The sequence below is a fragment of the Heptranchias perlo genome, chromosome 35, assembly GCF_035084215.1.
Source record: "Heptranchias perlo isolate sHepPer1 chromosome 35, sHepPer1.hap1, whole genome shotgun sequence".
Classification (NCBI taxonomy): domain Eukaryota; kingdom Metazoa; phylum Chordata; class Chondrichthyes; order Hexanchiformes; family Hexanchidae; genus Heptranchias; species Heptranchias perlo.
Window position 1 is genome coordinate 16,011,004 of NC_090359.1, and position 15,532 is coordinate 16,026,535.

Below are 15,532 nucleotides of genomic sequence, written 5' to 3' on the forward strand. Positions count from 1 at the left end.
CTGTACAGCAGGAGGGAGGGCTACCGCAGAGAGAGATGCGTCGCAGAGGGCACTACCCTCGCCACAGGGTCCACAGACCGAGGCTCAGCTTCCTGGACCTCTCTGAGCAGCAGTGCACACGGAGGCTCAGAGTCACTCGACATGTAGTCGTGGACATCTGCAGCCTCCTTCATGCCAAGCTGCTCCTGGCTGGCCCGAGCACCATCTTCTTACCTGTCGCTGTCAAAGTCACCACTGCCCTCAACAACTTCTCCGCATCCTTCCAGGGTGCAACCGGGGACATCGCCGACGTCTCTCAGCCGTCTGCACAAAAAAGCCCTGCAAATACACCTACACCCACTCTGCAGTGACACAATGGATGGCATCAGTTGTGGGTCTTCATAGTGATCCTCAGGAAAGGGCATTATTGCACAAACCAGACAAGATTCGCGAAGACATGGCAGCAGTGGTGCCAATATAATCTGTGATGTGAGTTGCTCAGAAATTAAATACAGGTAAACACCATGACAAACCCTCAAACACCCTTGTGCATCCCCTTCATGCTCACGACACGTTTGCCTTACGCTTCCTGCTGCACATATGTGATGCATGCCCTGTGGCTGCAGCACAGGTAGTGGCAGGTTGAGTGAGGCTGACTGTGAAAGAGATGCATGAGAGGGTGAGTATGAGATAGAGCCATGAGATTGTATGAGGATTGGGTTGAGTGGTAGTGGCGGGATGAGTACTGGCGAGGTGAGTAGGTGCAGGTAAGATGAGGATGAGGTTTGAGTGGGTATGAGGGGTGATGTGACAGAGTAGTGTTGGCAGTGCAGAAGGAGATGTGGGGTGGGGGCAGTGATGTGGCAGATGGAGTGTAGGGGAATGAGTCAGTGTACTCACTTTGGCTGACCTACTGACGTCATTGGAGCGCCTCCTGCACTGTATGCAGGTGGGCGATATGTTGGTGGTGCTGGTGACCTCCTCTGCCACCTCGAGCCAGGCCTTCCTGGTGGCAGAGGCAGGCCGCTTCCTCCCACCCGCCGGGGGGGGGGGGGGGGGGGTGGGTGGGGAAGATCTCGGTCCTCCCCCTCCACCTCACCCCATGCATTGATACCTGGAGTGAGGCAACATTAAACTGGGAGCAGCCTTCCCCCTGGGCTGCTCCATGCTGTAATTTTTTCTATTTGTTGCAGCATCTGTCAGTGGAGGACTGTCCCTTTAAATAGAGCTCCTCCAGCTGACGGATCTGACTGCGCACGCGCAGTCCGCCCGACGGGCAGATCAGCAGTGGGGATCCCGGAAGACCAGGTAAGTGGATCCATTTATGCTACGATCGCGCGGGGAGCTGACTGATTTCGCCGGGTGCGTTACCCACGTGCCCGATAGCCCCCCCGCCGAGAACCCGCAGCCCTGGTAACCCCGGGCCCAATGTATTTGGATCAGATGTCAATTATCTTCAATCTGTTTTTTTCTGGTTATCAACCCTCCTGTTAGTGGAAACAATTTCTCCTTATTTACTCAAAGGTCGGTTTATTTTTTAAACTTACCTCAGTGTGCCTTGCAGGCTTCTCGACAGGTTCCCCCTGCGGGGTGGCCTCCCTGCTCAGAAGTGGGTTAAATTTCAGGGGTTATGATGTGACCGAGGAGTCCAGCGGGAGACTCGTTAAAAGCCAAGATGAGTGGCGTTAAAACGGCCGATTGATGGGAATGGAGCGGGAAATGGAGCTGCTCCATTTTAACTGCTCCTGCGATCAGGGAGAGTTAAAATCACCCTGTTTCACATTGCATGATAGTCCACATGTGCCACTGGAGGGAAAGCTATAACTGCAAGTTATTCTTGCAGGTGTTATGAATGAGTTCGGGTCTATTAGTAACTATTCACCACATTACTGGTCAATGAAACAATGCATTACTTTGCTTTTAAGTCATACTCCATCGAAAACAAGAGTACGTTTTAATATCTGCGTCTGTCTCTCCCCGTCTGTCTCTCCCGTGTCTCTGTCTGTGTCTCCTGTCACTCACACATATATTGTGGGGAAAGGCCTGTCGCAATTAAGCTTCAGGCCCTCTCCATCCAAAATAGTGCCATGGTATTTGCCACCTTTTCTGAGGGTGCCTCTGTGTATAAATGTGCCAAGGATCACATGCCAGGCACTGTACTTATGTGGCACATCACCTGTTCTCATTATAATGGACACATTTCAGCTGGCAGAAAGGTACAGAGAGAAATATGTGTTGTTTAATCACCCCTCTGCACCAACAATGTTTCAGTGAGTGATGGGGAGATGGGCTGAGATTTATAAATAGACTTGCAGTACATTCTCTCTCTCTCTCTGGTGTATAATAGAAATGAGTCACAGTGACAGGAGCAGAAAACTGCTTGGATAGAGGATCTGACACAACACATTCAAGCTGGCGATGACTGGTGTGACAGGATTGTAAATTTAAAGGGACATTACCATTTGGCTGGAGAGTTTTTAAGGGAAACGCGACTCCTCGAAGAGTTCACTTCTACCCGCCTGATAAGTTGGCTGTGGTGGACAATTTTCTCCGTATGGACAATATATTTGCTGAATTGTAAACTACTCCACAGTGATGAACACTGAGCCTCGGTCATTTCTATATCTGAGGCCGTTTCTCCCCTTCTCTGGGTCTTCGACCTCCACCATTGCTGGTCTGAATCCAGCCACTAGAAGAGGGTGTCAGAGCAACCTGGGCAATTCTCCCTTGATCTCCCCCCACCACCTGTGGAGAGTCCCTGCCTCCCTGGCCCAGCCTTTGCTTGGTATCTTCCCCAGTGGTAAGGTCGGGTTTAGAAACATGGCAGGTGGGTGAAAACCCGTATCTTACTGCTGGACCGGTCTTTTAAATTCAATTATAATTTTTATCCCTCAACCAACATCACTAAAACAGATGATCTGGTCATTATCACATTGCTGTTTGTGGGACCTTACTGTGTTCAATGTACTGCCGTGTTTCCTACAGTAAAGCAGCAACTAGACTTTAAAAGTACTTAATTGGTAGAGGAACCATCCAGGGAACAGGCTATTTTAGATCTCGTATTGTGTAATGAGACAGGGTTAATTAATAAACTTATAGTAATGGATCCTCTGGGGGAGAGTGAACATAATACGATAGAATTTCATATTCAGTTTGAGAGTGATGTGGTTAAGTCCGAAACTAGGGTCTGAAACAAACAAAGCCAATTATGTAGGTTTGAGGGGCGAGTTGGCTGAGGTAGATTGGGAAATTAGATTAAAAGATATAACGGCAGACAAACAATGGCAAATATTTAAAGAAATGATTCATAATTCTCAACTAATATACATTCCCTTGAGGAATAAAACTCCACGGGAAAAGTGGTACAATTGTGGCTAATTAGAGAATTTAAGGATAATATTAGATGAAAAGCAGAGGCTTACAATGTAGTCAAAAAGCGTAGTTAGCCTGAGGATTGGGAGAGTTTTAGAAATCAGCAAAGGATGACCAAAAATTCATAAAGAGGGAGAAAATTGAATCTGACAGTAAACCAACAAGAAATATAAAAACAGATTGTAAGAGCTTCCACAAGTATGTGAAAAGGAAGAGATGAGTGAAAGTAATCGTGGGTCCCTTCGAGGCAGAGACAGAAGAAATTATAATGGGGAGTAAGGAAATGGCAGAGATGTGAAACAAATATTTTGTATCTGTCGTCACAGCAGATGACACAAAAAACATACCGGAAACAGTGGGGAACCAAGGGCCTAATGAGAGTGAGGAACTTAAAGTAATTAATATTAGTAAAGAAAAAGTACTGGAGAAATTAATGGGACTAAAAGCCGAGAAACCCCCTGGACCTGATGGCCGACATCCTCGGGTTTTAAAAGAGGTGACTGCAGAGATAGTGGATGCATTGGTTGTGATCTTCCAGAATTCCCCAGATTCTAGAATGGTCCCCGTGGATTGCAAGGCAGCAAATGTAACCGCGCCATTTAAGAAAGGAGTGAGAGAGAAAAGAGGGAACTATAGGCTAGTTAGCTTGACATCAATAGTTAGGGAAAATGCTGGAATCTATTATTAAGGACGTAGTAACAGGGCACCTAGAAAATCAAAATATGATTAGGCAGAGTCATACGGTTTACTCTTCGAGTCATAGAAAGATTACAGCATGGAAGGAGGCCATTCAGCCCATCCAGTCCATGTCAGCTCTGTGCAAGAGCAATCCAGCTAGTCCCATTCCCCCGCCCTATCCCCGTAGCCCTGAAAATTTTTTACTTTCAACTACTTATCCAGTTCCCTTTTAAAGGCCATGATTGAATCTGCCTCCACCACCCCCTCAGGCAGCGCATTCCAGATCATAACCACTCGCTGTGTAAAAACGTTTTACATCATATCACCTTCGGTTCTTTTGCCAATCACCTTAAATCTATGCCCTCTGGTTCTTGACCCTTCAGCCAATGGGAACAGTTTCTCTCTGGACCCTTTATGATTTTGAATACCTCTATCAACTCTCCTCTCAACCTTCTCTGTTCCAAAGAGAACAACCCCAGCTTCTCCAGTCTATCCACATAATTAAAGTCTTTCATCCCTGGAATCATTCCAGTAAATCTCTTCTGCACCCTCTCTGAGGCCTTCACATCTTTACTAAAGTGCAGTGCCCAGAACTGGACACAATATTCCAGTTGTGGTCGAACCAGTATTTTATAAAGGTTCATCATGACTTCCTTACTTTTGTACTCTAAGCCTCTATTTATAAAGCCCAGGGCTCATCTGCTTTTTTAACCGCTTTCTCAACCTGCCCTGCCAGCTTCAACGATTTGTGCACAAATACCCCCAGATCTCTCTTTTCCTGTACCCCTTTTAGAATTTTGCCCTCTAGTTTATATTGCCTCTCCTCGTTGCTACCGAAATGTATCACCTCACATTTATCTGGGTTAAATTTCATCTGCCACGTTTCCGCCCATGCCACCAGCCTGTCTATATCCTCTTGAAGTCTATCACTATCCTCTGCACTGTACACTACCCTTCCAAGTCTCGTGTCATCTGCAAATTTGAAAATGTGCCCTGTACATCCGAGTCCAAGTCCTTAATATATATCAAGAAAAGCAGTAGTCCCAGAACCAACTCCTGGGGAACACCACGATGCACCTCCCTCCAGCCCGAAAAACAACCGGTCACCACTACTCTCTGTTTCCTGTCACTTAGCCAATTCTGTGTCCATGTTGTTATTGCCCCCTTTATTCCATGGGCCACAACCTCGATGACAAGCCTACCATGTGGCACTTTATCAAACGCCTTTTGAAAGTCCATATACACAAAATCAACCGCATTTCCCTCATCTACCCTCTCTGTTAGGTTAGTTAACCACGATTTGCCTTGAACAAATCCGTGTTGGCTTTCTCTGATCAATCCACACTCGTCGAAGTGACTGTTAATTCTGTCTAGTATTATTGTTTCCAGAAGTTTCCCCACCACCGAGATTAAACTGACTGGCCTGTTATTGCTGGGTTTATCCTTACACTCTTTTTTGAACAAGGGTGTAACATTTGCAATTTTCCAATCCTCTGGCACCACTCCCGTATCCAAGGTTGTTTGGAAGATTATGGCCAGTACCTCTGCAATTTCCCCCCTTACTTCCCTCAGCATCCTCGGGTGCATCCCATCCAGACCAGTTGACTTATCTATTTTAAGTACAGCCAGCCTTTCTAGTACCTCTTCTTTATCAATTTTTAGCCCATCCAGTATTTTAACAATATCTTCCTTTACCGAGACTCTGGCAGCATCTTCTTCCTTGGTAAAGACAGATGCAAAGTATTCATTTAATACCTCAGCCATGCCCACTGCCTCCATGAGTAGATCTCCGTTATGGTCCATAATCAGCCCCACCCCTCCTCGTTTTACCTGTTTACTGTTAACATATCTGTAGAAGACTTTTGGATTCCCTTTTATGTTGGTCGCTAGTCTATTCTCATACTCTCTCTTTGCTCCTCTTATTTCCTTTTCACTTCCCCTCTGAACTTTCTATATTCTGCCTGGTTCTCACTTGTTTTATCAACCTGATACCTGCCATACACCACTTTTTTCCGCTTCGTCTTATTCTCTATCTCCGTTGTCATCCAGGGAACTCTGGCTTTAGTTGCCCTACCTTTCTCCCTCATTGGAATGTACTTTGTCTGTACCCGAATTATCTCCTCTTTAAAGGCCGCCCACTGTTCAATTACAGTTTTCCCTGCCAATCTATGATTCCAATTAACCCGGGCCAGATCTGTTCTCATCCCACTGAAATTGGCCCTCCTCCAGAAAGGGATGGACTGCAGACAGAGAGATCTAGGGACGGGGCAAAACACGGGGATTGTGTCGAAAATGTGTCCGAGAAATTAAAAGGAGAGCAGGGTCAGGCACAGAGAGAAAGTGGATGGGGACGGAGTGGGAGGGAAGAGAGAGGGTAAAGAGCGATTGATGGGGATGACAGAGAGGGATGAGAAGGAATGGAGAGAGGGAGGGGTAAGGAAACAGAGTAAGGTGGACGCAGAGATGAGAACTCGGTTGGGAGAGAATAGGAGATGGGGAGCAAGGGAGAGGGATGCGGAGCAAGTGAAATGGGACAAGGAGGAAGTGAGAGAAACCAGCATGCAGAGACTGGGCGGCACAAAAGCAGGGGAAACAGGAATAGTGAGAGAGGTCAAGGGACAGACCGACCGTGAGTGAGCAAGTGAAGCAAACAGGCAGGTTGGAGACAGAAAGGGAGACAGACAGGTAGATAGACAGACAGGCCCACACACAGCTGTGTTCATGCTGCAGGTCAGCCATTCTTTAAGATTATCTCAGCTATTTTGATTCACAGATTATTCATTTTATTGAGATTCAGGGCATTTATTATGTTGAATTGTAGGTGATCTCATTTGCTAAATCAGTTGATCCATTTTCTGTAGCAGATCACGTGCAGCGTCCACAGTAACACTTGGCTCAATTGGTCCCCACCAAAAACACCGTTCCCTCGTCACCGACTCCATCCCTCTCCCCGGTCACTGTCTGAGGCTGAACCAGACCATTCACAACCTTGGTGTCCTATTTGACCCTGAGATGAGTTTCTGACCATATAGCCGCTCCATCACGAAGTCCGCCCACTTCCTCCTCCATAACATCGCCCGTCTCCACACCTGCCTCAGCTCATCTGCTGCTGAAACCCTTATCCATGCCTTTGTTATCTCTCGACTTGACTGTTCCAATACTCTCCTGGCTGGCCTCCCATCTTCCATCCTCCATAAACTTCAGCTCGTCCAAAACTCCCGTATTTTATCTCGCACCAAGTCCCGTTCACCCATCACCCCTGTGCTCGCTGACCTACATTAGTTCCCAGTCCGGCAACACCTTGATTTTAAAATTCTCATCCTTCTTTTCAAATCTCTCCATGGCCTCACCCCTGCCTATCTCTGTGACCTCCTCCAGCCCTACAACCCTCCAAGATCTCCACGCTCCTCTAATTTTGGCCTCACGCGCATCGACGATTTTAATCGTTCCACCATTGGCGGCCGTGTCTTCAGCTGCATTGATCCTAAGCTCTGGAATTCCTTCTCTTTCTCTCCTCCTCTAAGACGTCCCTTAAGCCTATCTCTTTGGTCAAGCTTTTGGTCACCTGTCCTAATACCTCCTTATGTGGCTCGGTGTTAAATTCTGATTGATAATCACGCCTGTGAATCACCTGAGGGTGTTTTACGACATTAAAGGCGATATTGGCCAAGGTGCTTACCCTGAGGAAGGGAGGAACCATCACAGGCCGAGTCTCACTGGGCAGCTGTCCGACATCTCCTCGCGGCTGATTAGATTCCAGAATCTGTCACTGGAATACAACAGGACTATTTTTGAGACGATGATTATATTTAATTTGAATATATTTGTCATTAATGGCATTTGATTGATTTACTTTAACATTAAATTGTTCTTTTCTTTCCGCTCTTTACATGGATTAAATTCACTCACAATATCAGCTGCCAACTCCAGTTTGTGAGGGATATCAAGGACAACACTAAAGGTTTTTACAAGTATATTAAGAGAAAGAAGGTGACTCAGAGTAATGTGGTCCCTTAAAGACAGACGCAGGGGATTATAGTAATTGAAAGGGAGAGAGGGTGAAGAATTTGAAAAATTTGTACAGGAGAACTTTCTTAATTAGTATATTTCTAGCCCAACGAGGAAGGAAGCAGTGCTGGATCGAGTTTTAGTGAATGATGTAAGGCAAGTGGAGTGTATTTCAGTGAGAGAACATCTGGGTAATAGTGATCATAATATAATTAGGTTTAAAGTAATTACAGAAAGGGACAAAGAAAAATCAAAGGTGAAAATATCCAACTGAAAGAGAGCCAATTTCAGTGATTTGAGAAGGGATCGAGCACAGGTGGACTGGAAACAAATATTGGCCAAAAAACAGTAAATGAGCAATGGCAGGTCTTCAAGGTGGAGATAGTTCGGGTATAAACCAAGGATTTTCCCATAAGGAGCAAAGATATGGCATCCAAAGCTCGAGCTCCCTGGATGACAAAGGAAATAGAGCTTAAAATAAAACAGAAAAAGGTTTATGACCACTGTCAGGTACAGAATACAGTACACAACCAGGAGAGTGTGCAGGGGGAAATTGAAAAGGATATAAGAAGGGCAAAGAGAGAATATGAGAAAAGATTAGCAAGTAACATAAATGGGAACCCAAAAACTTTTATAAAAATATAAAAAGGAAAAGGATAAAAGGAATGGTGGGGCCGGTTAGGGATAAAATAGGAAATCTGCTTGTGGAGGCAGAGGGCATGACTGAGGTACTGAATGAGGACTTTGCATCTGTCTTCACAAAAGAAGAGGATGAAGTTAATGTCGCAGTAGAGGAGGAGGGAGTAGAGATATTGGATAGGATCAAAATAGATAGAAAGGAGGTGCTAAATAGGTTGGCATCACTCAAAGTTAACAAGTCCCCCGGTCCAGGTGGGATGCATCCCAGGCTGCTGAGGGAAGCAAGGGTGGTGATAGCAGAAGCTCTGACCACAATCTTTCAATCCTCCTTGGATATGGGAGTGGTGCCAGAGGACTGGAGGATTGCAAATGTTACACCCCTGTTCAAAAAAGGAGAGAGGGATAAAACTGGTAACTACGGGCCAGTCAGTCTAATATCAGTGGTGGGAAAACTACGAGAGACCATTGTCAAGGACTAAATTAATTCTCACTTGGAGAGGCATGGGTTAAGAAGGAACAGCCAGCACGGATTTCTTAAAGGCAAACCATATCTGACTAACCTGATTGAATTCTTCGATGAAGTAACAGAGAGGGTCGATGGAGGTAGTGCAGTAGCTGTTGTATGTATGGACTTTCAAAAGGCATTTGATAAAGAATCACAGAACAGACTTATTTGGAAAACAGAAGCCCATGGGATTAAAGGAAAAAATTGGTGGTAACTTGGGTACGTAATTGGCTTGGGGAAAGGAAGCAGAGAGTCGTGGTGAACGGATGTTTTTCTGACTGGACAGAAGTACGCAGTGGGGTCCCCCAGGGGTCAGTATTAGGACCATTACTTTTCTTGTTATATAAAAATGACCTGGATTTGGGTTTCGGGAGCACAGTTTCAAAGTTTGCGACTGATACAGGACTTAGCAACGTAGTAAATAGTGAGGAGGATAGCAGCAGATTTCAGGAGGACATAGACAGACTGGTAAAATGGGCAGACACAGGGCAGATGCAATTTAAGACGGACAAGTGTGAAGTGATGCACTTTGGGAGGAACAAAGCGGACAGGCAGTATAATCTAAATGGGACTATTTTGAGGGGAGTGCAAGAACAGAGGGACCTGGGGTACATAGTCACAAATCTTTGAAGGTGGCAGGGCAAGTTGATAAGATGGTTAAGAAAGGGTATGGGAAACTTGGCTTTGTAAATAGGGGCATTGAATACAAAAACGAGGAAGTCATGCTGAACCTTTACAAATCACTGGTTCGGCCTCAGCTGGAGTATTGTGGACAATTCTGGGCACCACACTTTAGGAAGGATGTCAAGGTCATGGAGAGGGTACAGAGGAGGTTTACCAGTATGGTACCAGGGATGAGGGACATCAGTTATGTGGAGAGGTTGGAGAAGCTGGGATTGTTCACCTTAGAGCCGGGGATAAGGGGAGATTTAATAGAGGTGTTCAAAATCAAGAGGGGTTTTGATAGTTTCTCCCTACTTGCTCTGTTTCCTCTGGCAAGCGGGTCGGTAACCAGAGGTCGTAGATTTAAAATAATTGGCAAAAGAACTAGAGAGGAAATGAGGAGAAGTTTTTCTTCATACAGAGAGTTGTTAAGATCTGAAACGCACTCCCTGAAAGGGTGGTGGAATCAGATTCCATGGGAATTTTGAAAGGGCAATTAGACATATACTTGAAGAGGACTAATATGCAGGGTTATGGGGAAAGAGCTGGAGTGTGGGACTAAATTGGACAGCTCTTTCAAAGGCACGATGAATGGCCTCCTTCTGTTCTGTAAGTTTCTCTGAAAAGTGGGTAAAATAGTGTGAGAGAGGGAATGAGTCTCGGAGAATCTGTGTGAGAGAGGGAGTGAGTCACAGAGAGTCTGTGTGAGAGAGGCAATGAGTCTCGGAGAGTCTGTGTGAGAGAGGGAATGAGTCTCGGAGAGTCTGTGTGAGAGAGGGAATAAGTCTCGGAGAGTCTGTGTGAGAGAGGGAATGAGTCTCGGAGAGTCTGAGAGTGTGTCTCGGAGAGTCTGCATCTGGATGAAGGAGAGTCTGAGAGGTAGGGTGGGAGGGAGACAGAGAGGGAGAAAGGGTTTGTGAGAACGGGCAAGAGAGAATATTGGAGACAGGAAAGAGAAACAGTCTGTGTGTAAGAGAGAGAGGAAAGGGGAAGAGAGCCTGTTTGTGCATGAGAACTAAGGGATAGAAATGTGAGAAGTTGGAGAGAAATGAGAGATTGCATGGATAAAAGGACAGAAAACTGAGAGTTGTGATTAACAGATGTTTCTTGCACTGGAAGGATTTAAACAGTGGTGATCCCCGGGGTCAGTGTTGGCACCAGTGCTTTTCTCAATATCTGTGGATAGAAATGATCTAGACCTGGGTGTAGGGGGCACAATATCAAAATTTTCAGCTGCCACAAAGATAAGGAGTGAGATTAACCATGAAGAGGATTATCGACAACTTCAGGAGGAGGCAGACAGGTGAGCAGATTGGGCAGGTAGATGTCAGATGGGATTTAATGGGGAGAGATGTGAGGTGAGAAGAATAAGGAGAGGAAATAGACACTATACTGTAAAACTGTAAAAGGAGTAGAGGAGCAGAGAGATTTAGGGATTCAGATACACAAATCTTTAAAAAAGTGGGAGGACAAGTTGATAAAGCTGTTTTACAAAAACCCCCATGGGATCCTAGGATTTATAAATAGGGGCATAGAGTATAAAAGGAAAGAGTTAATGCTACACCTGGACAAATCATGGGTCAGGCCACAGTCAGAATATTGTGTCCAGTTTTTGGTGCATTACTTTAGTAAGAATGTCGCGGCCATGGAGAGGGGCAGAAGAGATTCACTAAGATGATCCCAAGGATGAGAGTCTTGACATAACTTTTCATGAGAGCAGAGAAGTTTAAATAAGATCAGAGAGTGGGGATCAAAATTATGAGGGGGTTTTGATAAAGTAAATGAGGGAAAACTATTTCCACTAGTACGGGTACGGGAGCACAGTGGTTATGTTACTGGACTAGTAATCCGAGAGGCTCGGACTAATATTCCGGAGTCATGAGATCAAATCCACGGCAGCTGGGAAATTTAGATTCAATTAATTAAATAAAATCTGGAATTTAAAAAAAACTAGTATCAGTAATGGTGGCCATGAAACTACCGGATTGTCGTAAAAACCCATCTGGTTCACTGATGTCCTTTAGGGAAGGAAACCTGCCGTCCTTACCCGGTCTGGCCTATATGTGACTCCAGACCCACAGCAATGTGGCTGATTCTTAATCGCCCTCTGAAATGGCCTAGCAAGTCACTCAATTGTTCAAGATAAGTGGCACACCACCACCCTCTCAAGGGCAACTGGGAACGGCAATAAATGCTGGCCTTGCCAGCAATGCCCACATCCCAGTTCGTGAGTCGGTAACTGGAGGCCATAAAATTAAGAGAGGTTGGTTTTCTTTTTGATGCAGAGGGTTGTTAGGACAATGGAATGTCCGACCAGAAACAATGAGGGAAGCAGAATTTAAAAGGGAAGTGAATCAATATCTGAAGAAGGAAATCATGAAAGATCTTGAAAGGCCTTCGATAAGGTACAGCATTGTAGGTTCATGACCAAGGTCAGAGCTTGTGGAGTCAGGGGACAGGTAGCAGAATGGATAGCAAGCTGATAACAAAACAGAAAACAGAGAGCACGGGTTAAAGATAGTCACTCAGACTGGCAAAAGGTGGGAAGTGGTGTTCCACAGGGATCGGTGCTGGGAACACTGTTGTTCACCATTTGCATCAACGGTTTGGACTTGGGAATCGGAAGAACAATTTCAAAATTTGCGGACAAATTGAGGGATATCGTTAATACTGAAGAGGACTGCGATAAAATACAGGAAGACATTAATAACCTTGCAGAATGGGCGTGTAATTGGCAAATGAATTTCAATATAGACAAGTGTGAGGTGGTACAAATTTAGTAGGAAGAACAAGGAGGCCACATACTTCCTGTATAATAAGAGTCCAAATGGGATAGAGGAGCAAAGAGGGGTCTCGGGGTAGATCCACAAATCATTAGATGTAGTGACTCAGGTTCATAAGGCCATAAAAAAGCAAACAAAGCACTGGGGTTCATTTCCAGAGCAATAGAACTGAAAAGCAGGGAAGTTATGTTAAACTTGTATAGAACCTTGGTTAGACCACACTGAGTACTGTGCACAGTTCTGGTCTCCATGTTACAAAAAGGATGTAGAGCCACTGGAGAAGGTGCAAAAAAGATTGACAAGGATGATACAAGAACTGAGAGGTTATAACTATCAGGATAGACTGAACAGGCTGGGGCTCTTTTCTCTGGAAAGGAGAAGGCTGAGGGGTGACCTGGTGGAGATCTTTAAAATTATGAAGGTGTTTGATAGATGAGACATCGAGATGTTTCCACTTGTGGGGGAGACCAGAACTATGGACCATGAATGGAAGATAGTCATTAATCAATCCAGTAAGGAATTCAGGAGGAACTTATTTACCCAGGGAGTGCTTGGAATGTGGAACTTGCTAACACATGAAGTAGTTGAGGCAAATAGCATAGATGTATTTCAGGGGAAGCTAGATAAGTACATGAGGGAGAAAGGAACAGAAGGATATACGGATAGGGACAGATGAAGAGAGGTGTGAGAGGGGCTCGTGTGGAGCATAAACACCAGCACAGACCAGTTGAGCCGAATAAAAGTAGGCCCAGCACTGACCCCTGGGGTAACCACTTCCAACCCTTCTCCAATCTCAGCAACTCCCATTAACCCGGACCCTCTGTTTCCGGTCCCCAGACAACTTTCTCCCCGCACTGTTCCATTTCCTTTTAAACAGCCCACCTGAACAGACTGGACATTACCCTGGGGATCCCCCAGTTACCTTCACACCGTTGCTCGCCATGTCCCTGATTTCACTTGACATCCTTCACAGTCTCATCGAATTGTCTTGGTGCCTCCCGGCCGTGTGAACATCCAAAGAGGTTTCCAGTCGGCCTCAAGTATTTTCCAGCAGATTGCTTCAAATCCAGTGTGGTTTTCCTCAAAACTCCTGGAAGTTCAGGCACGAATTCTCCTTTGGAAGAAAGTCACATCGTGTTACTGGACGGAAGAATTAACGACCCTTCTGAAGTACTCGGTGTCGGCCTTGGCTCATTTGTCGCACTCTCTCACCTCTAGAATCATAAAGGTTGTGGGTTAAAGCTCCCCTCCAGAGACCTGAGCACAAAATCTCGGCTCACACTCCAGTGCAGGACTGAGGGAATGCTGCACTGTCGGAGGGGCCGTCTTTTGCACGAGCCATTAAACCAGTCTGGCCTCTCAGGTGGATGTAAAAGATCCCGCGACACTATTCGAAGAAGAGCAGGGGAGTTCTCCGCGGTGTCCTGGCCAATATTTAATCCTCCACCAACACCTATAAACAGATTATCTGGTCATTTATCACATTGCTGTTTGTGGGATCTTGCTGTGCACAAAATGGCTGCCCACATGACAACAGTGACCTCATTTCAAAAGCCCCCCCATTGGCTGCGAGGCTTTGGGTCGTCCTGAGGATGTGACAGGCGCTGGAGAAATGCAAGTTCCCCCTCCCCGGGGCCGCCCTCCGCTCTAATCCCATTGCCCGTCTCTCGGTCCTGTCCCCGGGCTCGGGGACTCTCGGCCGGTCCAGGGCCCTTTAAGAGGGACGCGCCACACTGCGCATGTGCGCCGTTTATTTAAATCAAACCGCGCGATTCAAAGGAAAAGTGACGTCAGTTTCCGTCACAATAAAAACCGCTCGTTCTCAACCGAAAAAACGGAAAGTTTGTCTCGCGACACAACAGGAAGCGGCCACTGATCCGGCGGGTGATGTGCGCATGTGCGAACATTCTCCCAGAGTGCAGCGCGGCCCGTCTCACAGATGGGGCCTTTTCTCCGCCGCTCTGCATTGTGGGAGATCCGGCCGCCATGACGAGCCCGGGTCACCGAGTTCATCCAATCACAGGTGAAGCTTCCCGGATTGGTGGAACCGACAGAGTGCAGGTGGTCTGTGGAGCGAGAGAATCTCTGAGAAGAGGGGCAGCCAATTGGGGAAATCACAGGAGGTGGTGACCGGTCATAAACCCAATCGGTGAATGACGGATTGAACCAAGGAGAGGAATGAAGAAACTCGACTGGGACCTGTGGGAACAGGCGGACTAATAAATTTAACCCGTGTCCAGTTCAGGTCACCACATTACAGGAAAGATGGGATTGCACCCGAGAGGGTCCAGAGGAGATTTACAAGGATGGTCCAGGACTGGAGAATTTTAGCTGTGAGGAAGGATTGGATCGGCTGGAGTTGTTTTCATTGAAACAGAGGAGGCTGAGGGGGGATTTAATTGAGGTGTATAAAATTATTGGGGGCCACGCGGACTGCGTCACTTCAAGGCGGCAACTCACCCCCACCTTCTCAAAGGCAAATGGGATGGGCAATAAATGCTGCCCTTGCCAGTAACACCCACATCCCATGAACAAATAAAAAAAGAATATGAAGGTCCTATATCCCTTAGCAGAGAGGCCAATAACCAGGGGGCATATATTTCAAATAATTGGAAGAATTCGAGGGGATCTGGGGATAATTTTTTTCACCCAGAGGGTGGTGTGGGTTTGAACCTGACTCGCTGAAAGGGTGGTCGAGGCAGAAACCAACATCGCTTTTTATAAGTACTTCGATGCGCACTTGAAGTCCCGTCACCTGCAAGGCTGCGGACTAAGACCAAGAGTGCGATCAGGCTGGATAGCTTTTTCAGCTGGCACAGACAATGGGCCGAATAGCCTCCTTCTGTGCTGTAAATTTCTATGATTCTATAACCCCCAGGTTCAAATGTAACATGGCAAAAGATAC

General features: G+C 46.2%; 1 long non-coding RNA gene across 1 annotated transcript in view; it reads right to left on the bottom strand.

The window, feature by feature from the left end:
* LOC137302368 (uncharacterized) overlaps window positions 1-14,498 on the bottom strand; it is a 37,181-nt gene extending 22,683 nt beyond the window's left edge. The window contains exons 1-2 of the long non-coding RNA XR_010958444.1: window positions 13,550-14,498; window positions 7,709-7,798 (exon numbers count right to left, since the gene is read on the bottom strand). This is a non-coding gene — a long non-coding RNA (uncharacterized lncRNA). The remainder of the gene's footprint in view (window positions 1-7,708; window positions 7,799-13,549) is intronic.
* Window positions 14,499-15,532: the final 1,034 nt, after the last annotated feature.